Source organism: Protopterus annectens, chromosome 5.part1 (genome assembly GCF_019279795.1).
Source record: "Protopterus annectens isolate FY-2018-M chromosome 5.part1, PAN1.0, whole genome shotgun sequence".
Taxonomy (NCBI): Eukaryota; Metazoa; Chordata; order Ceratodontiformes; family Protopteridae; genus Protopterus; species Protopterus annectens.
In genome coordinates this window covers 30,892,786-30,920,177 of record NC_056736.1, presented here as the reverse complement: position 1 = coordinate 30,920,177, position 27,392 = coordinate 30,892,786, and positions in this window count along the sequence as shown.

Below are 27,392 nucleotides of genomic sequence, written 5' to 3'. Positions count from 1 at the left end.
TGGGAGATCGCAGATATACCCCAGGGATTACCTTGTGTCACTGTTCAACAGAGGCACAGCAAAATAATGGGGTATATTCCCATATCAGTAAAAGGTGAAGTCATGAAAACCACAGGGCTAGGGCTTGTAAATGCCCTCGGCAGATAGCCTAGTATGCATGACCTGTCATTGACAAATACAAACTGAGATGGTCCAGTGTTTAGAGATTCCCTGATGTCCTGATTGATATGCTCCTTGATAAGTCAATCCATGTCTTTGGATATGAGGCTAGTTAGACTTGCGGCCTGTAATTGTCTGGGTCTGTGGAAGGTCCTCCCTTACAGAAGGGAATGACTGTAGTTATTCTCCATTCACGTGTTACAAAACCTTATGAAGGCTGAGACTGAAAAGTAGGTTGTTAGGGGTATGGCTAAATCGTGCTTCATGCTATTTAAGATGTATCCAGAAATATTGTCAGGACTCATCCATACAGTATTTTTATTTTATGAAAGCACTTTAGGACTTAGGCTTCTGTGATAGTTGAAGGTGAGCCTGTTTCAGGTATATTTTGATGGACAGATGGAGAGTGGATAGGGGTAAATTTAGTGTTAAATTTATCGGTCAGTAGGTTCAATATTTCATCAGCCTCATTGTAGGCAGCAATATTCACAATCAGCTCAGTGGATTGCTGCATTGTGCTTTTGAAATTACAAACAAAACTAAAATGGCCTTGAGATTGTCTTTGGCTTGGGTAGCTATTTTAGCCTCAAATGTTAGTTTGGCACATTTTATTAAGCTCAAGAGTTGTTTGTTTATTTTAGTGAAAAGGGCTATAACTTTCTAGGAATTGCTCTTCTTATTTTGGTCAAAATTATTTTCTTTTTTTTTTTTGTAAAGCTTGTTGATATTACGGATTCTACTATATGAGTTTGTTCTGGGGTTCACACTGCACTTGTCCTTGTGGGGTACACCTGCATCTATGCAACTGCTTGAATGTTGGTATAGTGTGATGGAATATGTTTCTGTGCATTCGGTGGAGTTAACTGGGTTTTGAGGAGATTTAAAGCTTGCCAATGTATCATTTAGGATTAGGTATTTTGTCTTAAAAAATTTCTAAAGGTACCTTGGGTGGAATACGTCTCTGGTTTCAATTTTATTTTGAAGGAGACTGCTGTAGGATATAGTGATGAAGATATGCAATGGATGGTGCAAGATGCTCCCATATTAGAAAGGACAAGACCCAAGATGGTATTCCTCCTAGTGGATAGTCTGATTAAATGTTCGAGGGTGTTTGTGTTAAAGTCCAGGAATATCTGTGCTTAAGCACTAGTGGTGGTATAGATTTCCCAGTCTAAAGTTGGAAAGTTTAGATCACCTAAGAAAATTGCATTTGGTTTAATATCGAGTGATTCTAGTTCCTGCAGATATATATTGTGGCTGTCATGTGTCATAGAGGAAGTTCTATAGCTAGCTAATATATGGCACAAGACCTTTCTGATGGTTATAAATAAATAGCAGAAAAAGATTACCATACAAATAATAATGTATATTCCCCAAAACTGTTCATTATATGGATAAAAATATAGTTTGTTTGGGCCATGTTTAATTTAGTAAGTCAAAAGCTTTCAAGCCACACATCATTCAGATTGTCCATTTTAACTCCAGCTGTATATAAAAAAAAAAACAAAAAACAGAATTCTCATACTAACCTAAAGATTGACATATAGTATAAAGCAATTTTTGGTAAAACAATCAGAATTCATTGCACTTGGATCTATCAGTACAGCAATGTCAAGCAAAATTCAAATACCATTAGCAGGTACTAAGAAATCAAGTTGCTGTTTGTCTTTCGGCTTTTTCCCGGTAACGGGTCACCACAGTGGAACTCCGGTCTGCTAATGATTGGCAGCAGATTTTTATGAAACGCCGAGGTGCCAGCTCGACGCCCAACCTTCAACGAAGGCACGTAAAAGGAAATATTACAACAGTTCTTACTGTGACACCTCCATATACAGTAATACCAATGGTTTTAGTCCCTGGAAATCTACTTTGCCAATGGTTGCTTATTGTTACAAAATCAAAATAGAATTTTATGATATTATATTCAACAACATGAAACACAAGGGCAGGTCTCAGCTCCACTGAAACAACACAGAAACGCAGAACAAAGACAAGTAGAAATTAACATTGTTACTGTATTGAAACAGTACTGAAAGTGGCTCGACATTTAGCATTTAAAACAGAAACATTAACAGTGTTTCAGCATGTAGAAGCTGGTGGTCAGGATGTAAAATGCAGTAATACAGTTTAAAATTCTCCAAAAAATAAATTAGTCGAGTACTTGCAGAACAGAATTTCATCAGAACCTAAACTGTAATAAGCCAAGATGTTTATTCATAAATCACTGCAGCAGTAGCATAAGCAATGTGGGTTATTCCCTGCCTAGGATATAACTGCCAGTCATAATAACCAGCTAGACTGTTTTCCAAAACATTGGGCTCCCTCCAACTGCACCTAGACTGCCGGTTGCATGGGATCCAAGTGCAGAAAAAACAGTAGCATTGGTGCCATAAGCTACAGTTCTTTATTGTATCCCTTACAGAATTCTCGTCTTGCAAGCTTTAGAGTATTGATGCTCAGGTTATGGTCTTCCATTGCTGGGCAGACAATTTACCTTTGGGGAAAACCTTCCACAACATGTTATTTTCTGTTAAAGTTTGCTGATATTTGTGAAAAACACTTTTTTGATGAGAATTGTGTACTTTACAGGACAGGTTTGACAGACTCTACCTTCTATTTTTAACTTTTACTGTTAGTGCTTATTATTTGTGGAAGCAAGTTGTGGTTATTTTGTGGAGGATACTGAGTGTTATTGGGGGCAAATGTGTTTGGGAAGTGTCATGCCGTGTTTTGCTTATGAACACTACTTTTGATAACTTACCTGTCCCTGACTCTCTCACTCTCTGCACTAACTGATAATCAGGCTCTTTTTTGCAGGAAAACCATGGGGCAGTATACCAGTCTCACAGTTTTACCTTCCTGTGAGCCCAAGTGAAAGAAAATAGTAAGGCAGCTTTTGCCAGCACAACACAACTCAGTCATTATTTGGGGACATTACTGATACCCCAAGTCATTTGGCTGTCTGTATCGCTCTGGTGTAACTACTTTACCCACCACACACTAATAGTTAGCCACATCCTCTGTGGCTGTTCAGGTGCCCTTAGCAGGCATGAGAGAACCACTCTTGCTAGAAACACAGAGTGGGGAGTGCACCCCTGCATTGCTGGGCTAAGAGACCTGGTCCACAGCATGAAGCTCCATTCAGGAGTCATTCTCCTTCTTTGAATGTCCCTGGAAAACAAAGAAACAAAAGATTAAGCATTTATCTGCCTCAGGCTGTTTTTTTCTGTATATAAGGAAGAGTTTATTGCCTTGGCTCATTGATTATTTCAGGCAATAAAATCTCTCAAGGGTGAATTTTTTTTGTAAACAAAATTATCTCTATTTCTATACATATATTTCTTGTCTGATGATTAAGGAAGGGACTGAGAAAATGCATCTTCAACTTTTTGTTCAAGTACCTGTTTCTGCTTTTAAATAAAGTGTTTCCCCTGAGTGCCCTGAGAAGGAATTTTCATTTTCTGATTTTCTGAAACTATATCTAGAATGAGTACGATTCTTCAGTAGGAACAGAATGATATTCTAGCTTATTTGAAGAAATACTATGATTTATTACCAGCTTTAGAGAATGCTGTTGACAATAACTAAAAACTGGCCAGCACTCAACCTGCAGCCATGTTCACGGAGCTCTCCCTCCTCTAAACATGGCTTCTTTCAGGGTTTTACCTTCCAGGAGAGGATGCTCCTGCGGATTGGGAATATGAATTATCTGCACATATCTCTTCTACTGATACACTCAGCCTGTCTACTAGATCCCACCACAGTGTTGGGACATCTGCTGAGGCTTTTTCCAAGCAGACCTTCTGTCAGACTATCACAAGGTCCACTCCCACACCCACACACAGCAATGGAGAGATCACAGTCTCTGGCTACTATACCCCTGTCTCCTCACTCATCTCTACATGTCTGATACACACAAACTATGTTCCAGTATATCAATCCCAACTGCAAGACCCACCCAAGCAAAAGTTTTCCCTGTGTAATATGTTAAAACTTATAAATCCACGAAAGATGCCAAATGTCCAAAACACTGCCGTTTAATGAAACAAATAAACTGAAGCGCTTCTCCAAGCACTTTTCGTTCAAGTCATACACGAACTTCATCAGACACCATAAAATCAATTAACAATGTTAAGTAATGTTAATTTTCAATAAAATCCTGTTGTAGTACTCAGCCTTACCACGAATCATGAAGAAATTAAAATCTTCTGATTAATTATTGTCATTATAATAAATATGTTAATAAATATTTAAAACATGTTAATATATATATAAAAACCTATAGACCACTATTATCTTATTACACGAAATTTTTAAAATAGAACATTTCACATAGAACATAAAAAGGCATAAGAAATCTTAGAAACCTTAAAAGATTTCTAACTTGTCCAGCAGCTGCAACAACTATATTTTTACCCTTAATTTGATTGTGTTTTTTGTCCTTATAATGGCATACTTATATGCATATAAATATATATATATATATATGTAAATATATAAAATATTGTATGTAAATATATAAAATAATACATACCAGTGGCGGCTGGTGACTTCAAATCAAAGGGGGGGCTGCAGGAGACAGCTGAATGGGTGGGGTCAAGGGGAAGGGGTGTGGCCAACTAGAAAGGGGAGGAGCTATGCTCAAAACCACAAAAACTAACTTTAATTAAATACACTGCCCTGGGTGGCAAACCATCATTATGAGAGTCCAGTCAAGACAAAAATAAGTGTAGAAGAATAAAAATATTTCAATGCATTGGCTGCATGACAGCTTACTTAATATCTAGATGGATATTGAGGCATGAAAAAATAAATTACTTTTTAAATACATTACTGGAATGCCAGTCAAAATCAAGTACAAGAAAAAACAGAAGCACTCAACTCAAACCACTTCTCCTTGCACTGCAGTTCTAATTATAATTTATATTCAGCTTTATTAAAGTACCAAGTAACATGCTGAAAGTAGAAATCTCTGTGATGCCCCCACTTGTAAAAATGTTTCTTATCCAAAAAAGACCTGCTGCCTGACAACTATCTACTTGTTTCATGGGGAAAACATGTAAGTAAAAAATGAAAAGCAAACAAGAAACAAGCTCAAGATACATTGCTTAAAGGATTACTGTACAGGTTATGGACCACACATGATCATTGGCATTCTGTTTAGTTTACGGGTAAAGTCTGTAGAGATGACTGGAAGTCTCCAACAAGTGTAATGAGCTTTTTAAAATAATGGAATCCTGTCCTTTAATACCCAAGGCTTATACATACTAGTCAAGTATTCTCTGCATGGCAACAACAGAAAGGCTTTCAATGTTGGCAATTCTTTAACAGTATGCTTATTAAAGCTTACTTGCATCTTACGATCTCAGACAAGCTTACCTTATGGTCATTAAAGCATTGCACAGAGCAACAGGCACTTTGAGTAATAAGCATAAATCAACAGTACAAAAATATGACAGAAACCAGACCTTTCTGCAAAATCAAGGACAGATGAAAAGCCACTGTAGTACTTGTGTCTACCTTGGATGGGGGGGGGGCACTGCACATTTACACTGCATAACTACTCCTTGCCTTGCTTGGACACATCCAGAGTCACTACATGGTGGAGTGGGGTGCAACAAGTATGTCACAATTTGAAATGTCTCTGGCTGACTGATGGCCCTGACACATTTGTCATACCTCTCAACCTCAGAGCAAGAAATCTGGACAAAGCCATACACAGAAGTGGGACAAATACCCAAAAATAAGGACAATTTTTAAATATTGCTCTAATAAACTTAGAAAGATAATAGAATAGGTCTTGCATTAGTATGACTTTTCTGAATGGTTTAAAATCTGAAACTCAAATGTCTGTCATTATTTTCTAACTTCAGTCTTTAGTGATTTGTCACTAATTTGCCAAAAAACACAATTTTATGAAAAATGGACCAAATGTGATGCAAAAAATATAAAATAGCCACACAATACAGCTGGGAACCTGTCAAAGAAGGGACACTTTAATATTAGTACTGCTAACTTGAGCAGCTAACAAAATAAAAGAATCTACATGCATTTCAAGTAATCTATAACTTTGATTATTACAGTTATTTCTTAATTGTAAACCCTCCATGTTTTCTTCCAAAATTGCTATTTTGCGGGGGGATTATTAGGGGGAAGAGCAACATTTTGAGCCAAAGTTGAGAGGTTGGCTATGCCTAATTCTATAAAGCAATTTTATTTGCATGTACCTCTCAACCTGTTAATGCAGTAAATCTGAACAAGGCAAAATATATTGGGGGAACATATAAACAGTACTAAAAATTGCTCTTGTATAAATTGAGACAGTTGATAGAATAACAGTTCTTACTTTCGCATGCATTTTTCTGAAGGTTATGAAGTCTGAAACTCAGTGTATCATTATTTAGTGACTTAATTTCTAAATGATTTGCCAGAAAACTACAAATTTTATGAAGAACAAACCAAAAATAAGAAGCAAAAATCTATTCATTCTTTGAAAATCTGGACAGTTGGGAGGTATAGTTCAGCTGGGCCTGTCTGAGTTTGCTGCCCTTTCCCCCTGACAAAATCATGGTTGAATGGAGCCTCTGCAGCCATTCCAATGAACCATTACTTGGCTATTTCACTCCTTTTACCATAAACACTAATGTGCATACTGCTTTACTTCTATGATGAGTTGGACTTCATTTGAAAGTTTTATTTTGTATTTTACAGCACAAACACTAAGTCATCTACTAAACAAAGCAATGCAGTCTCACAATGAAAACTTAGCATTAAAACTTCTCTGCCCTTGAAACTCACATTCATTGAAACAGTATTGAAACCCACATTCAAAGAAAATACATTTTGCCAGTGGCAGATAAAAGATTAATTTTGGGCTGTTTTCAAATCATAGGCCCCTTGCATATGAAACATACATGTGCTCTTTGATACACCTTCCTCATTGTACTAAATTATATTCCTTGTACAATATATTACAGTTGTTAGAGGGCATTTTAAATTTGTTTTGAACATTTTTCCAGTAAGCAATGAAACAAAATGCATGCACCCATAATGACCAAACTGCCCAGTTCAGAACATTTATCATAAAAGTCTACTCAGACTTCCACAGTCCACCATTATCAGTAAATATGCACAATTCTACAGTCCACCACTATAAATATGCACAATTCTACAGTCCACCATTATCAGTAAATATGCACTATTCTACACAGTCCATTATCAGTAAATATGCACTATCTCTGAAGAAGTAAAAGTCATCTAAATAATTCCACATTAAAGAAATCTGTAACTAATGAAGAGGTTGCTGCTAGCAAACACCTTTATATTTCATGGTTTCATCGAAAATTAAAGTGTCTGTTGCCCCTCAGGAATGAACTGCCTATATTTCATTAAAAAATGATAAGCTAGTAATATTGCAAGAGGAAATGGATGGCAAACTGATAACAGACTCATAGTTAGTATCTTCACCAAGGAGAACATTCTCAGTACGGCAGCATCCACCCCTTGTGGGAGTAGAACCCACAGCCTTCTGCATCAAAGGCAAGTACACAACCTGTTGTGCTATTAACAAGGCAAACCAACTTCACTTAAGCAACACTAAACTTCTGTTCCCCTGCAGCTCTCTCCTTGGAAAATCTACTCAATACTCTACTGCAGCACAAGAAAACTGGAAAAGCCAAAATGTATTGGGGTCAAAAGCCCAAAACCAGGGACACAAACATTGCTTGTATAATCTTGGAAAGTTGCTAGAACCATACATTTTACTGCCAAGCTCCCTGTGCAAAACAGTCAGAGCAACATACCACTACGCCAAATCAGCTGCTTTGTAAAAGAGGAAGATAAAACTTAAATGGCTATCATTTAGTGAATTCAGTTCTCACCATAGCTGTCAACCTCTTAGTACAAAACACCTGACAAACCCAGTAATGAGGGAATACAGCCTCAAACATTCGTGAATTCAGTTCTTGCCATAGCTGTCATCCTTAGCACAAAAACCTGGACGGCCAATAATGGGTGAATACAGTCCCAAAAATAGGGACAAATTTCAAATATTCATCTTATAAACTTAGAAAATTGCTAGAATAAAATGTTGTGTTACTATGTATTTTCTGAAGAACATGAAGTCTGAAATTCAAATGCCTGTCAATTTTACTGCTGACAGAATAAAAACAATTTTCAGAGACCCAGGGAGAAATACTGCAGACACGTCTTTGTAAAATGACAGGGCACCAGAGCAAATCCACACAAACACAGGGAGGAGATGCAGACTCCACACAGAAGGCACCCCAGCCAAGAATCAAACCAGAAAACCTATAGCTGTGAAGCAACAATACTACCACTGCACCATCAAATATGCAAGGACTTAAACATTCAGAAACCTGAAGTCTGAAATTCAAATGCCTGTCAATTTTATTTAACATTTGTTAATCAGGACAGTCTGACTTGGAACAAAAAAAAAAATTTCAGCAGAGGCCCAGGAAGAAATAATGCAGACATGTCTTTGTAACATGGGAGGACACAAAAGCAAACCCACACGAACACAGGGAGAAGATAAAGACCCCACAAAGAAGGCACCCTAGCCAAGAAGCAAACCTGAGAACCTGCAGCTGTGAGGCAACAATGCTACCACTGCACCATCAAATATCAAGCATTGCAACATTTACAAACCACAGATATTATGAGGAACAGATCAGATCAAATATGAGGCAAAAATCTGCAGTTTTTTTTTTTACAAATGGTGGTGGGTAGGGAATTCAGGTCTTTAACACCTGCATACAAGGTACAGGGTTCAAGCCTGAGGTATTCCCTACCACACACACACACACACACCTGTAGTAGCAAACCACAAAAACTAAATATACTGTACTGGGTGCCAAACAGTCGTCATGAGAGTCCAATCAAGACAAAATGAAGTGTAGAAGAATAAAAATATTTCAATGCATTGGCTGCATGACAGCTTAATATCTAGATGGAAACAAAAAAGGTTGTGAGGCATGAAAAAATAAATTACTTTTTTTTAAATACATTAATGGAACGCCAGTCAAAATCAAGTATAAGAAAACAAGCAGCACTCAACTCAAACCACTTATTGCACTGCAGTTCTAATTATAATTTATATTCAGCTTTACTAAAGTAACAAGTAACATGCTGAAAGTAGAAATCTCTGATGCCCCCACTTGTAAAAATGTTCCTTATCCAAAAAAAGACCTGCTGCCTGACATCTACTTGTTTCATGGGGAAAACATGATCAAAGTAAAAAATGAAAAGCAAACAAGAAATAAGCTTAAGATACATTGCTTAAAAGGATTACTGTACAGGTTATGGGCCACACGATTGGCATTCGGTTTACGGGTAAAGCCTGCAGAGATGACTGGAAGTCTCCAAGTGTAATGAGACTCTTAAAATAATGTAATTCTGTCCTTTATTACAAATACTGGCATATGCATTTCAATACCCAAGGCTTATACATTATCTAGTTAAGTATTCTCTACATGGCAACAGAAAGGCTTTAAATGTTGGCAATTCTTTAACAGTATGCTTATTAAAGCTTACTTGCATCTTGCAATCTCAGGCAAGCTTACCTGATGGTCATTAAAGTATTGCTACTTAAACACAGAGCAACAGGCACTTTGAGTAATAAGCATAAATCAACAGTACAAAAAATATGACAGAAACCAAACCAGACCATTCTGTAAAAATCAAGGACAGATGAAAAGCCACTCTAGTACTTGTGTCTACCTTGGATGGGTGGGATTCTCTGCACATTTACACTGCATAACCATCTTATAAACTTAAAAAATTGCTATAATAAAAGGTTGTTACTATATATTTATTGCTAGAATAAAACGTTTTACTATGTATTTTCTGAAGAATATGAAGTCTGAAATTCAAATGCCTGTCAATTTTACAAAAACAATTTTCAGCAGAGGCCCAGGGAGAAATACTGTAGACACGTCTTTGTAAAATGGCAGGACACCAGAGCAAATCCACACAAACACAGGGATAAGATGCAGACTCCACACAGAAGGCACCCCAGCCAAGAATCAAACCAGAAAACCTATAGCTGTGAGGCAACAATACTGCCACTGCACCATCAAATAGGTAAGGAACTAAACATTCAGAAACCTGAAGTCTGAAATTCAAATGCCTGTCAGTTTTATTTAACATTTGTTAATCAGGACAGTCTGACTTGGAACAAAACAACTCTCAGCAGAGGCCCAGGAAGAAATAATGCAGACATGTCTTTGTAACATGGGAGGACACAAAAGCAAACCCACACAAACACAGGGAGAAGATGCAGACCCCCCCCCCCACAAAGAAGGCACCCCAGCCAAGAAGCAAACCTGAGAACCTGCAGCTGTGAGGCAACAATGCTACCACTGCACCATCAAATATCAAGCACTGCAACATTTATAAACCACAGATATTATGAGGAACAGATCAGATCAAATATGAGGCAAAAATCTGCAATTTTTTTACAAATGGTGGTGGGTAGGGAATTCAGGTCTTTAACACCTGCATACAAGGTACAGGGTTCAAGCCTGAGGTATTCCCTACCACACCACCATGAGCCTAACCACCAGTATATTGCACCAGGGACATTTTCACACACACACACACACACACACCACACACACACTGTCCCTGTCCCTGTACACTTACCTGGTCCTGTAGTAAATCCCTGTCCGCAAATCCACCATTAGATCCACACACACGAATCCCTGTAGTACATCCAAACCCCCGACGAGTGCAGCTGAAAAAACCTGCGCAAATCCTGACCTTGCCCGTCGCGAGATCTGCAGCAATCCAATCCAGACCCGAGATCCTTCTCCTGACTGCCGACCTTGCAGTCCGACCCCGACGCTTTCAGCGAAGTTCCAGGCAGTCTATGCAGTTTAAAACTGCATAGACTTGTGGGAGCGCTCCTGTTCACGTGTCTCAATCAGGACTGCTGCTGAGACAATCTGTGCATGCTCCAGACTGTCTCAGCAGCAGTCTGGACTAGTGCGCATGCGCGAAGTCCGCGAAATTAAAATTTTTTTTTTTCTTTCTTTTTTCTTTTTATTTCTTTTTACTTGTTAGTTTGAAGTTGAGGGGGCTGCAGTCCGGCAGTCCAATAGCACGGGCCGCCCCTGATACATACATTTTATTGAAAATTAAATAACTGTGTACTAGCAAGGAGGTTTTGATATAAGGACAATATTGTTTTAAATTTTAATTAATTCAACAGTTGATGTATCATGCAAAGTATTTAAACATTGTTAATTGATTTTATGGTGTCTGATGAAGTTCGTGTATGACTTGAACGAAAAGTGCTTGGAGAAGCGCTTCAGTTTATTTGTTTCATTAAACGGCAGTGTTTTGGACATTTGGCATCTTTCGTGGATTTATAAGTTTATTTAGTGTTTGTTTGGTTTATAATATGTTAAAACTCTCAGACCTGATTGAAGATGCAGGAATGTGCGTGTGTTTGGCAATTCACTGGCACATGTGTGTCTTTCTCCTGTATGACTGAAAACATTGCATATTTTCAGACAGCGAAAGTTGGAGCTAGGAGATGACTTCATCTGCAGTCCCATAGTGCTGCATCCTCCAAGGCAAATACTGCACAAGAACAAGGATACAACTTTGAACTGACAGACCAACAAAAGGAGTTCCAAGCTACTACTTAAAATGGACAGAGAGGAAATTATTCCATATGCACCTCATTATAATTAGAGTGGATAGTATCCTGTTCTTCTTAGAAGAAGAGCCTGGGAGTTGGGCTTGATGAACACCCACATTCCAAAAGGTTGCAATTTGTTCTGAAGAATTCAGATATTCCCTCTGACCAAAGTGCTCAACAATAAAATAGATTGAAATTATATTTATAAGGGTGTTCCTGACTGAAACACGTTTGTGTGGTTGAATGGTGTTGGATTATTTCTTAATAGATAATGACATCTTTTCTCACTTTAGGTAATGTATCTCTGAATCATAAATTCCATCATTACAGAAACAGTTCCCATTTTCTACACCTCTTACTGCAGGTGGTGGGATTCTTTCTGATTTCTTGGGGAGCATTAAAAATTATATATTATACAATGACCCTCCATTAATATTCCAAAATGTGCACGCTGATTGGTCAGCGTGCACATTGTAAATCAGACTTATACTAATGGAAAAAGGTCCGGTTGCCCGGACTTTTTCCATTAGAATAAGTGTTTTTTTACAGCAATGGAAAACGCAAGATCTCTGTTGCTTTTTGCACACTGTCTCGCTATGTTAAAGGAGTTTAACATAGCGAGACAGCTTTAAAAAAAAGTAATGGAGACATTAGCATACAACAAACTGAAACATATCCATGAGCTTGGGTTCAGGTTGCATTATGAAGGATGGATGTCATTACAGTGAAAGCTCAGTCTTTCCAAATGGACAAATATGATACAGTAGAACTGAAAAGCAGCAGATATAAAACCTTAAGACCATCTTTGATAAATATCTCAAAGTAGTATGTTGAATGAGGGTGAATGAGGAACATCTGTAAGACCTGAAATTTATTAAGGCTGATGAAATTCTAATTTCAAAACTGTTCATGAAGATAATCACTTTCTTAGGGATAGATAAGGTTTTAGCTTCTGATATTTAAGCCCTGTGTTTGAGACAGTTTCTGCTGATTTGAACTGAGCTGAACTGAAGAGGGCTACCAGCCACAACTCTGAATTGAGATACCAGATGACTAGAAGCTTTTGAGCTTCCTAGAACCCATAATTTGCCTGGCTTTTGCTTGATCATACTATTTGCTGCACTTTTTATTATGTTGTGTTTATTTAATGCTGTATTTAAATACTGTAAACTGAACTGCACTGTTTGTACTGCATTTGTCTGCCTTACTGTGCCTGTTAAATCATATTTTGTTGCTGTTTTCACTGTTGCAAAGTTAGGTTTTATTTGCTATGTTCACCGCTTACAAAGTAATTGTTGCTACTTTCTACTGTTTGCAAAGCATCTGTTCTTCTTCTTCTTCCTTTTTCCCAGTGAGGGGTCACCACAGCAGATCACCTGTCTGCTCATGATTGGCAGTGGAGTTTTACGGTGTTAAGTTGCCAGCCCGGCACCCAGTCTTCCACAGAAAACACACACATGCACACACTCACACCTAGCGACAATTTAGAGTGTCTAATCCACCTACAGCATGTCTTTTAGATGAAACTGGAGCACCCAGAGGAAACCCACGTGACCACAGAGAAGACATGCAAACTCCACACAGAAGGCACCCCAGCCGAGGATCGAACTGGAGAACCTCTTGCAGTGAGGCAGCAACTCTAACCGCTGCACCACCACGGCCGCCCTGCAAAGCATCTGTTCTGTTTGTTCTATATTCCTGCCAAGCAGTGTTTTAAATCACTGATTTGTTTGGTGTTTAAAGCATTGTTTAATATCTACTTGCTGTTTTTCTGCTGTTAAAACATTTTTTGTGTCTCACTGCTGTTTTCCTGGTGTTTAAAACATTTTTTTTAGTGTTTTCCACCTAAATTAGTGTAGCTAGTAAGCTGTAGCATAGTCCAGATACAGGTTCACTGCATCTGGGTCTGCTTGTAGTGGCTGTTGTATTATGAGCACATTTTCCAAGCTATCTTTGATTGGAAGGGACCCTTCTAAACCCTTGTGAGAGAAGTGTGCTGATTGAAACCTGTCTGGTAAAGGATGATTGGTCTAAGGCTTGGAGTAAGCCCTCTCATTGGTTCTTTTGAGTTTTTTTAAGTTTTTTTTTTAAGCTTTTAGCTTCTGGTATTTAATCCCCACATTTGAGCTGTTTTCTACTTGTTTGTGAATTGCACAGCACTGTGCACTGCTGCACAACTGTGTGCCACAAAAGGACAGATAATTCTGACAATTTTTCTTTTAGATACAGCTGTACTCATTAGTGTAGCCCTCATCATTAGTAAATCTCTGGTCTAAAAAATATTGATAGTGAGCTGTACCCTTTTAAACCAACAGCCAAAAACCCCATCAGAAATACCCATCTACAGAGCACCTCCTAAACCAGTCCTGAAAGCACTCATTTTATGATAATATTTCTTCAAACCTAACAATATGCACAGCTGGACTACCCTTGTTTCTCCTGCCAGCCTTGTTGACTTGGGTCTCCTGAGTCAGTGTAGCAACTGCCTCATGTGCAATGACAACCCTCTACTAATAACTCACTCCATTACAGAGTGAGATGTAGCTACATCCCCTGCTCTCTTGCACTCAAAACAGTAACACCAAAGAGGTTGTCAACTCACCCAACATCCAGGTATGTCCCTAGCCTTGAGCACCATATTACACTCACCTGAATGATGCCACAGTATATACAAAAAAATATTGATTTCAAGAATTGGCTTTATTTATTGTGTCGTTCAGTGGGAATCCAGTTTCTATCAGTCTGGGATGACATGGTTGACAAAACTTGCTGCTCTTCCAGAGACAGTATGCACCTGGCACCACTGGGCTTTTGGCTGCTGACAAAGGTTCTTGCCTCCCCATAGTGCCTTTTTAGGCAAGGTCTCAAAAACAAAATAGATGACTTGAAAATTGGCAACCATAACAAAATAAAGGTTATGCTGCTAAATGTTAGGAGCTTAAGCCAAAAATTGCACACCCTGAAAGCACGTATATCCCTGGAGGATGTAGATGTCTATGCAGTCACAGAACCTTCAGACTGCAAAAAAAAACCATGTTAGAACCAAAGGAGACAGTATTTCAATATATATATTAGAGATAATTCCACCTCCCAACTAGTTAGACTGGAGATATCCATGGAGTTAGTAAAAATAAACAGCCTCACATAGTAACAAAGCCCAAGGATCAGAAGGTAGTCCTATGTCTTGGCTGACAGGCCCAAATCAAGTTTAAAGTAAACAAAATGGAAAGGTAATCACAATTCCTAACAAAAAAAAACAAAAAATACGGCTCATAGACCCCATAAAATTAGGACATGTAAGGGTGTGCTGATATAAAGCATTATTTTGGTTGGCCTTAGCAATTGCATGGATGTGCTCATAAATCCTTTTTCTCAGATTTTTATCAGTCTTGCCAACATAAAAATAATTACACCCATGGCATACAGCCTGGTAAACAACCCCTTTAGTTCTACAATTCCCTTACTTAAGTAAACTTTAACTGGGAGGCATCCAGCTTCTATCAGTTTACTCTCTAAGATAAAACCGCATTGGTCACACATCCCACAATGTGTTGTCCCTTTCTCATAAATACCAGATGTAATTTTAAGATGTGCAAATAAGAATTTCAGATTATTTCCTGTTTTGTAGGTAAAGGCTGGAGACTCAACAAACACATCAATAAAATCTGGGTTACTTTTAAAAATAATCCAGTTCCTAATAAGAATTTTCTTAATACTTGATGTGTGTCCCTCATATGGTACTACCATGGCTTTACTAAATATTTGGTTTTGTGGGTTTGCTCTAGGTGTTCACTAAAGTTGGGGGTACATTCACCACTCCCCAGAAATAGTTTGAATTTAGTCACCCATCCTTCGAGCATTTCTTTACTAATATTTGAAGCAAATCTTGTGGGTAACCTCTGTCTAAAAATATCTGAAAAAGATTACTCAACCCAATTCTTTAAAAATATTATTTTTAGTGTGTTCAGGATGACAACTGTTAAAGTCCGGTAGCTATTAGAAAGTATAGGCTTTCTATAAATCTTAGAGTCAAAGCAACTTGTATGAATGTCCTTGTAGATGGTAACATCTAAATAATTTCAAGATCAGAGTGCGTGTAAGTAAAGTAAAAAAAAAGACAAATGTTGTTAATATAAATAATGGATTATACACTACACCAGCCCATGTTCCTCCACAAAACAAATATATCTATAGATAACATAAATAGAGACCCCAGTGTGTGTTAAATCTTGACTGTAATATATTAGTTTTCTCACAACTGTACATCAGGAGGTTGTCATAAATTGTGGCACAACATATTATTCATTTGACAACTGTAATCTGTTTTGTCAGTGATGACAATACCTCCACCCTTATCTGGCTTCATTATTACCTCTTAACTCTCTAATGAGTAATTTCTTCCTTTGTTAGGTTACAATCCTTTTGTTGGGTTGTACCAGTGTACTATGTATGTCTTTAGTGCACAAGTTCTCAAATGTTGCTATGGTAGGGTGGAGAGGAGAGTTGACTGTACTAATTTTTCTGAAACCCCTGTTTCCCTGTACCTCATCTTATCCAAGGTTTTGGTCTCCAAACATCATTTGTAAACTAAGTTTTCTATTTCTAATGTATAATTTTCACTCAAAGTATCTGCTATGTCTGTGTCATGTGTCAGAACAAACTTAAAACCTTTTTTTTAAATAAAGTAAGTTTTTTCTATTGTTAGTCCTGTGTAGTTAAAAATATTAAATCCCTAATAGGTTAACATTTCCCATCAAGTGTCGACAAAATTCGGATTGTAAAGGATTTAATATTTTCTGTGGTTGTTCCTTTTCCACTGTTGGTTCCTTGCAAGGCTCCTTTGCCCCTTCTGGGAGGGGGGGGGTGATCTAAAAAGTTATGCTGTCTCAACATATTACCTATTCTCTCTGATTGTCTCAGAAGTGGAAACTCATAATCAAAATAATTTATTTTGTTCATTCTATGGTCTAGTGTGTTGTGCATGTGTTATTCTTCCACCAAACCTCTATTCACATCACCCCTATTGTCTATGTGCTCATCCACCACATCTTGGTTCCAACCTTCTGAATAAATAGATTCCTTTTGGTTAATAAAATATGATTTTGGTAAAAGGTAAGCAGTTCTGGATTGGTAAAACTGTTGGTCCCTAGAAATTTGTTTCTGTTCTGTAAGTAATCTTTACCTGTTCATCAGTTTTATCCAAAATACAACCGAATTTTTAATTTTCACTTTGAATATCAAATCATCAATAATTTCATTATTGTGTGTTTACCTCTTCCAATAACATGCATATTAAGGTTGATAATAAAATGCATAAGTTCAAACCCATGCCTATCAAACATGTCCAAAAGTTCAACAAGCTTATTACTCTCCGTTGTGATCCCATTTTGGAATTTATACATTCTCAAATCCTTTGACACTCTTTTCACTTTTAAATTTTCACTAAATATTTGTATCACACTGTAATTTACACACCTTATTTAATTTTGCTTCCAGTTTATACAGTTTGGTTTCAAAGCTTTTAGCAGTTACTGCATGTTCAGATTACTGTGGTTAAGACCCCCATTTGAGTCATAGTTAGTTATAGATCCCCCTTCATGTATCATGATGTGCATGAGACCTACTTGACAAAACTGGAGTCGATCCAAATATTGCCAAACATTCTGGCCATGGGATATTTCAATTATCTCACCATCAACTGGGAAACCTACTCTCGCCCTAACTCACTAGTGCAAAAGTTTCTTGACTTCATTAACTCAAATGCCCTGTAACAAACTGTACTCCAACAAGAGGAAGAAACATACTAGATCTGGTCCTTAATAACATGACAAACAGATGCATCACTGCAACTGTTGGACCCTCATTAGTTAAATCTGATCACAAATCAGTCGCCTTTGAACTGGCACTAACACCAGAACTCACAAAGGGTGAAGTCAGACTAAAAAACTTCACCAAAGCAAACTATACCGTCCTAGTGGAAGGTATAAATGCATTCCATGCCCCACCCCCAGCTGGAAGGGGAAACTATACCAAAGCTTACATTAAAGCCATGTACAATCACTTGTTTAAGTGAATAGACTCAGCTGTTCCACAGAGAATCAAAGTCAGAGTTCCCGAGGAAAAAAAAACTGCCCTGGTAGACATCCTGCATCAACAAACTTTACAACAAATGCAAAAAGTTGCTGTCTAAGAAAACTAATGGAAAAACACCCTTCTCATCCTCAACAGGCAAATAAGATAACCTGTCAAATTCTCTAAGGGTAACTTTGAGAAAACAGCAATCACAGCCAAGAATAATCATAAGGCCTTTTACAGCTACATTCATAGCTTAAAAGGTAGGACCCAAGCATATGCCGAACTAGTGACTAAAAGTATCACACACACTGATCCCGCAGAGATAGCAAACCTAATAGCGGACAGATTTGGCAATAATTTTAACCCCTTACCCCTCCAATATTATCATACTGCTATGCCCTTTTTCGAGGTTAGTATACTGTGCCTCTGTCTAACAGTGACACAGAAGTGATACCTAGGGTAAACCTATGATCTCCCATCACTCATCAAGACTCATCAAGATTCCCTCTTGAAGACTCTGCTAAACTGGACTGGGATTTTATTCCCAGAGTGAAGGGAGCTCTGGGTCCAGAGTGTCCTCCAGCATGTCCTATTTATTTCGGTGCTGAGGTTCAAGTCTCTCATTCTCGGGTGCTTCGATTCAAGCCCCCGCGCGAGGCTGTCCATGACCCTGCTTTCTGAGATGCAGCATGTCCATTAATTCTGGGTTGACATGGCTTTAGGCCGCCAGGCAGTGAGAGCTGGAGTCAGCCACAGTCCTTCCGTGTTGGCCTGTACTCCTCCAAGCAAATATATAGAGGTCCCAGAGGGTCCCCTAGAGGAGGCCTGTTGTAACTGGTTTGGAGTCTTTTGGGTCTGATATGGCTCCAGCAATTCTAACCATGTGTGGGTTCTGCCCAACCCACAGCTTGCAACCCATCTAGTGAATATAGGGGGTTTGGCTTTTAAGCTGGTGAGCTTATGGGGGTATTGTATTGAATATTTGATTGATATATTTTTTGCAGGTGTCCTGTGTGGACCACCTTCCCCTCGTCAATGGCCTTGGTGACTGTTCAACCAGAAAGAAAGGTTTCAACCAGGGTTTAAGAAAGCTGATCTGGATCCAGTGTCTGTAGCTTTTAATTTTAGTGCTGACTTATATAATTGCTTTAGTGAGCAAGTGCCAGGTAACTTAAATGCAATGTGTTACGTAACTTAATAAAAAACGACAAAACAGTAACTTTTTTCCAAAAGTGAAACAGAATCAGTAGTACAGGCAATGCAGATATCACTAGGGATCCACAGAAGTGCCAAGAAAAGCCGCTTTGGAGGTGGATTTCAGGGAAATAACAAGCAAACAAACAACAAGCATACAAACAAAGCTAGATTCAGCAGGCCTGGATCTAGTGTCTATGCTACAACAAATAAGGTATACCAATTTCAGTAAGAAACAGTTCTACATATGCAGGCACTATAAGCCCAACACAGGCAAGCTCAGAGCCTTTTGAACTAGAAATCCCCAGCTCAGAGAGTGCAGACCACGCCTCTCCTCCTACAAAAGTGCTGACCACGGAGCCCAAGTGATGTAAAATAACTACTTTACTTTTTAAAGTGTAACAAACCAGAACTGACACAATCAGTAGAATAACAGACACCTGTCCAAAGACTTAGAATGATAGCTACACTTTAATCAAGTTACTACAAAGTAGTAAAAATAAATACAATGGAATACTTTAAAGAATGCCTGGATGCTCGTTATACAAAACAAAGCTAGATTCAGCAGGCCTGATCTATCTAGTATATACAGCAACATGCAAACACCCCAGTAAGAAGGGCACTGCAAAAGCCACCAAATTTAAACTACAAACAAAAGAACGGGGGGGGGGGGGAAAAATTTCACAACAGAGGTGTGAGGAATCAGAGTGCAATAAATAAAAAAAAAATATACTGATTCTAAGCAACAATTTGCTCTCTATAATACAAATATAACAAAAAAATATACTCAGCTCTATATTTGCAGATAGTCTTGTAGCTGTCTCTCTCAACACACAGGTTCCACTTTATTCAGTCACAGCCTAGCCACTGGCTTTGTTACTGTGGAATGGAGAACAGCAGCAGTTATTCTTCTCCACTAAGATGGCTTAGCAGCAGACCCAGGGAATTATAGAACCATACGTCTGACTAGCCTCATCTGTAACACCATGGAATATTTCATCATGGACCTCATAAATAAAAGACATAGCACACCCAAACCCTCTACTGACAAGGACAAATCTGTGCACACAGCATACCTCAACTTGGCAAAAGCCTTTGACATAATCCCACACTCATGCATTACCAGTAAACTTATCAAACTGAATGTAAAGCCCTTTGTTGTAAGATGGGTTGCCAACTGACTCACAAGCCAGTCACACACTATCAAAGTGGGTGACTCCACATCAACCAGCAGACTATTCACCAGTGGTATGCCACAAAAATCAGTGTTGGGCTCATTACTGTTTGGTATATACTTCTTAGAAGTTCAGGCCGAAACTAAGGAGCTGTGGCTGACCTAGTTTGCGGACAACTAAAAATTGGGTGAAATTATTGAATCCGCAAATTATGTCAGTATACTTCACAAGGGTCTTACACAGACCAGTGACTTGTGTCTTAGTCATGGTCTCAAACTGAATGCAAAAAAATGCATCATCATTCCCTTTGATAAAAGTAATGTCCCTTCACACTGTCAAATTAACAACAATACCCTATGTATCTAAGAAGTGGTAAGAGATCTGGGAATACAAGTAGACTGCAACCTTATCTTTGACCACCATGTGTCTACTGTACTAAAGAAGGCTTTCTATGTAGCATACTTGATTAGCAAAGGCAACATTACTAGAGCAAAGGGGGTTATAACCCCTATATACTCATCAGTAATCAGGCCCATAATTGAATATAATGCCCCTTTCGGCATGTTCCATACAAAAAACCCTCAGCAATTGGAGAGACCTCAGAGGTTTCTAACTAAGAAGATCAAGGGACTCCAGCAAGTGCCTTACACAGACCAACTAAAGTCCTTGTCACTATACTTAATATCTTATAGATTTCTTAGGGGAGACTTATGCCTGTCTTACACAGCAAAGTCTGACCTAAACCTAATGAATTGCTGCACATTCATAAATCAAACGGGACTATAGCTACATGTTCAAGGGACACAAATATAGCCTACAACTTGACTAGGACATGTTGGAGGGACAGATTTCTCCCAGTGACTGCCGCATCATTGGAACGGGCTGCCAATTCAAGTGGAACAGAGCACCTCTGTGACACTGTTCAAAAGGATCCTAGAAGAGTGAATGGGGCACCATCAATTCTTACCGGGGATAGCGCTCACAACCCTCCTGGATATGGGCAGTCATCACTAATACAGTCCTGGGTATTGACTAGTGTATCTATGGTATTATAATGGGATGAAAAGGCTAGGCTTGAAATTACCTCCAGGTCGATAGCCTAGTAACCTCCTATGATCCTGTTTTGGGCCTAACATTCCAAAATTATAATTTCAGATTTATAGAGATACATGAACAATTGAATGAAAGCAGGTGCCTTTATGAAAGAGTCAGTGTTGTTATTGCAGATCCCTTATAGACAGATCATATCAGTTCAGCACATGTTGTTATACTCAAGATAAGTATAACATTCAAACAAAAATTAGGTTTCGCCTTGAGAATGTAACACCAACATGTTGAGAAATAAACATCGTAACATGCATATTAAAAAAACAGTAATTTCTTAATAGCTAAAAAAGTGCACATCGAGATTTCCAACACAACTTTATGGGATATAGGAAAACAATGTTCTAACTTAAAGCATGTTTTAATGTCATATCTTTTGTTTTGTTCCTTTCCATTTTGCTAGTGCTACACAAAGGTCTAAGGCTTACATTCAGTTCTGAGACTGAACCTGAAATGGAATAAAAATCTTTAGGAACTCTGACATAATTGCTTTTCAGGATATAGCTTTAACACAGTTATCATATTATTTCAACTAAACTGCATATGTTTGATACAAGAAGTGAATGTTGTTTATGTTTCACTCTCAGTTTTGGCAGTGTTCATTGAAAATATGATAGTTTTATCAACAACATATGATCAGCTATGAATCTGTTATTCTCAGCTAATTCTATTCTGATATCTTAAAGTCTTACTTACTGAGGTCTACTATTTCTTTAATTTGGAATCTCTATATATTTAAAATACATTAGATTAATAAGTTTGGATTAGGACTCCAGTGTTTCAGTAATATAAATGATTCCTTTCAGGCATTTTTACAGAAGTTGCCTGCTTGCCTCAGCTAATAAAAGGATCATTTTTCAAACAAGAAATGGTTAGTTTATTCTGATTTATGAGATACACAAGCAACTTATAATCAACATGATGGATATTTCAGAAATAATACTTTATTTCCCATTCTCTATTCAGGATCTCAGTATATTCCTTTAATCACTTCTGGAGAAGTTTAGCTCACAGTATTGATATGTTGCCTTCTTTCTATCTTTCTATTGAATTGGTTAATTAAAGATTTGCGTTACCATTTCTAAATCCTTCCAAAATGGCAAAGATGTGTCAACATGGAAGGCTTGTTCTAGGACATTTTGTAATGCAGGTTTTCTTTGGCTATTTGCATTTATACTGTCTATTGTGTATGAGTGCTCAGAGGGTATAGAAGGAAAGATTTATTAGGAGAAGTTATTGCAGGTTTAAAACTTGATCATTCTTGGGATTCTGATGATATATTCACCTAATATTAATGGGATTAATAATAATACTGCATTTGCCAATTTTTTTCATTATTTGATCCATCAAAATGAAAACATCAGCTAATTGCAATGTATTCATTAAGCTGCCCCTGGTGATGATGTATGTATTAGAAATATGAGCGATGAGCAGCATCAAGCAAAGGGTTTGTGCCTCGATAAATATCAGTATATGTTGTGGCAGGCGACAAAGCAAGAGTTAGCTGCTGAATATGCTAATGCCTGTATAATGAGTTTTGCTATATGCTAATGAATCAAAAATCATAGCAGAGTTAATCAGAAATGTATAAAATGAGCGCAGACATATGGTGGTATACAACCAAGGAGAACTTCACACAATTTTCTAGTGACTGGTGTAGCCATTATAAATGTGTCCTTTAGCAGCTGCTGCCAGTCCTTGGACTAAAAGAAGTAGAGTATTTGGTCCATGTTTACTAAAGCAGTGCAAGGTGTACAGGGATACTATACATAAAACTATGGACATCTTCCATCCTCACCTGAAGCCCCATGTAAATCATGAAGAACCCATCACAGGTGAAACAAAGATATGCAAAACTTTAAGTATACTATATACAGGAACATTTCAATGACGTACAGGGAACATAGTGGGTTTTACAGGAGTCTGCCACAAGAATACCCCACCAGTTCCTTAGTGCAATACTGCAAAATGTCAGGGAGCATATCTAGTCTCTATGTACTGCATTGGAGAGAGCTACTGTCATGCAAAACTTCTATGTTGTAGCCCATTTCCATGAAGTATTGTGAACCATAGCTTGCTCCCACAGTGAAATGAAGTCTCCACCTGGAAAACTGTGATGCCGGTATTTGAACAGAAAGGGTATCACTCCATCAACATTCAGACAGTTTGTAATGAGCAAGGTAAAAGCCATAATGTGTGTGCAGGCCGCACAGGCAGTTTCCATGACTCACACATATGGCACACCTCTAACTTGTTCCTATGTTTTTCAAGGGGCTATTTCCCACAAGGATATCTAGTATGGGATGTACAATATGCACTCAAATCTTGGTTCTTCATTACTATGAGAAACCAACACAATCCCACTGAGCAAGGTTACAGCACTGCATACACACAGACTACAAATATCAAAGCATGTGTATCTGGTCTGTTCAAATCATAATTCCCTTGTCTGGATGCATCTGGTGGTGCCCTACAACATGACCCCACCGTCTCTGCCAAAATACTGACTGTTTGTGCCATCTTACATAGCATTAGAAAAAGGTTGCAGCAGGATGCCTTTAGAAAGGGATCATAGTGCCTAGTAGCAAATGTAAAGTGAGCTGACACATACAAGGTATCAGATTAGGAACCAGCAGCTGGGTAAGATCATAACAGATGAAGACATGCACAATATGCCAGGGTTCTGGCTGCCAGGCTGCAAATTGTACATACACTAACCACTTAATTAAATGAACAGCTAAACAGATATAAACAGTAACACTGATGCATATAACTAAACCAGGCTTTGCTTACTGAGGCAATGGCTGACAATTGTGAGCACCAGACACAGGCAACCCCAGGCTTGGACATTCTCAGCAGCAGTCACAAAATTGACTGATAAACCTGTAATGGACAGATAGTACAGGACATAAATACAAGTAAGCATTATATAAAAACAAAGACAATCTATACAGGGATGTCATAACAATGACTGTTATATGCAGTAAATACAGGCACCAGCTATGATGCATTCAAATGCAACAGATCTATTTACTTTAATAAGCACTTTGGTTGTGTCCTTGTCCATCAGGCATAACCACAAGCATGCCAAACAATCCCCACAGGGATTAGGGCAATCTCGGTATCATCTACACAGGCAGATGCTGAATATATCTATACAACTTAATGAGTACAGAATGAAATAAAATAAATTAAGGCACACATGACAAATCATAGTCCTACTGTACAAAGAAAACTAATTTGGCTTAAACATGCATTGCCTGCTCACTATGCACATCAGATATCTGCAGCCGAAGTCAGACATCCCAGCAGGGAGTCAGGGCAATCTCAGCATCATCTACATAAGGGGTTGAACAAGCTGTATAACACAAATACTACTAGCTACTACTACCTACAACTATTGCTACTACATTTTGAAGAATGAACATGTGTGTTTGTGTGCATGTGTGCATGTGTGTGTGTGTGTGTGTGTGTGTGTGTGTGTGTGTGTGTGTGTGTGTGTGTGTGTGTGTGTGTGTGTGTGTGTGTGTGTGTGTGTTTGTGTGTGTTTGAGTGTGTGTGTATGCGTGTGTGTGCATGTGTGTGCATGTGTGTGTGTGTGTGTGTGTGTGTGTGTGTGTGTGTGTGTGTGTGTGTGTGTGTGTGTGTGTGTGTGTGTTGTCATGGTCATCATGAGGTGCAATAGGCAAGAGGTCTTCAGGGGCACAGAGACAGCATTTGTGCCAGCTATATACCCTGATATGCTTGACAGATGGAAGCCATGTATGATAGAAGATCTAGTTAATTGTGGACTTCCTCAAACACTTGAACAACCTCTGTCAGGGATTGCACTGCTAGTTCCAGAACTCTAGCTAGAAGTAAGAGTGCTACCTGAATATGAATGTTATCTTCACAACTATGTCTATGACCATGACCACATGGCTGACCACATCTAGGTGTGAAGATATCCACCAATAATGACACAGTAGAATTAGTGCTACTGTGATGGCAGGATCCAGCATGTCCACAGCCACATTGCCTCACTTATGATGATGAAGTGCCATCAGTTTGGCTGATTGCGTTCTGCCCCTCACCAAGCCAATGATCTAGAAAAGACACTCCATGGTCCAGTGTATCATTCATCCTGTTCAAAGACTGACACATACAATTCATTGAACCTAGTATATCAGAATGTTTGATATGCAATAGCTGAATTATGTCTTCTTGGATAAACCTGCCTGTGCCTCCACAACAACCCTGCTCATACGTTAGGTGGCAAATACTAACCCACCATCATCAGGTGGAGGGGTATAGGCATTCTTTCTCTGAGCAACTCTGCTAACACTTCACTCCTGTGTTGTACTGCACCCTCATGCAGGCAAGAGGGAGAATCCTGTAGCTCTGCAACTGAGATAACCACATTAGCCTGGTCAACTATGTCTTCATCAACCTTTCTACTCTCAGATGGGTCTGCCTCATGGCTATGTCTAGGCATAATGACTTTGCCCATACTGTGGAGAAGGGATATGGAATCCACAATCTCCATGTCAGACATACCTTCTATAACCCCAGATGGTGCCTACTCATAACCACCATCTTCATCAGAGACTACCAGTCCTCTAACATCAGGTAGAGGGATGTCCAAATTGCTGGTACCAGACAATGTCTCCCCTGTGAATACACCAAAAAACAGAAAAACAAAAGAAGTAGAAACATGAGTAAAATATCATACCTACACCAAAATAAATCAGTCAAACATGCAAATGCAAATAATCTTAGATAGCAATACACGTAAGTAACACAAAAAGCTATGCCCATTCTATGTCCAGAATGTTTTTGTACCTCAATGCAAGATGTCCCTTGACACACAAATTTCAGTTGATAGAGTTTTTGTAAGTATACAGCTTAACAAAAATTGCAATCAAATACCTAATGTGTGCATTTGAATGGTAAACCTGATGCATCACTAGTGGAAAGAGGTTGTTGTCTTCCTCCTCTGCTCTAACTTCCAGCACCACACTGTGAAATTCTTCTGAAATGCCTGGAGTTGTTACATTGGGATGGAACAGTTACATGGTGATTTGCTTGAAAGCCCACCAACAGTAACCCTTCATTCCATGCCAAAACCTTTGCTCTGTCAGTGGCCTTTTTAATTATATCAGCGGACCTATGTTTGACCATTTGGTAGTCATAATTCTATCTGTCTACAGCACTGACGTAATTAATCATCTGCTGACAGATGCAGTCACTGAAGGGCTTGTTTGTAGAATGTGGATCTAGGAGCCATTCTGCATGACTACAGATGGCCTCATCAGTTGAAAAGGGAGACATCCATGAGGATGACACCTTTATGGTTTTGGACCTTGGAACTATGTATGATAAAAAATAACGTTTATATTAAACCAAGCAACATACTTGGTGGTGGTGGTGGAGTACAAGCTGCTATACTTATGAGTAATATAAAGATATATATATATATATATATATATATATATATATATATATATATATATATATATATATATAATTATGCAGGCATCAAGTAACATCATACAGTACAGTTCTAAAATAAAAATGCAAACTTTTTAATATCTCCATATGCATTCCCCACCCCTCCACAAAGGATAAAATTTATGACTGCAGAAAATATCAATATTATGTTATGTGCATATAAGTATATATATATATATATATATATATATATATATATATATATATATATATATATATATATATATATATATATATATATATATATATATAGGTTTACCTTTAATACCGCGAAACATAAACGGGCGAGTGATATATGTTCGAACTACCATTTTCAAGATAGTCTGAATGCGAACTGAAACTGTGTAAATATGTAAAGGTCGACTGTTGAATGCTATTCGATGATTATACATTCGCATAGATGCAGTATGACCTTAAATAATGTTGCATACGTAATAACGTATGTCCGGCTTTCTGTAAAACATTTTCCTGCCAAAGTTTCATGTGTATGTTGTTAGTGGCATTCACTAGTGTTGGAAAACATCAGAATC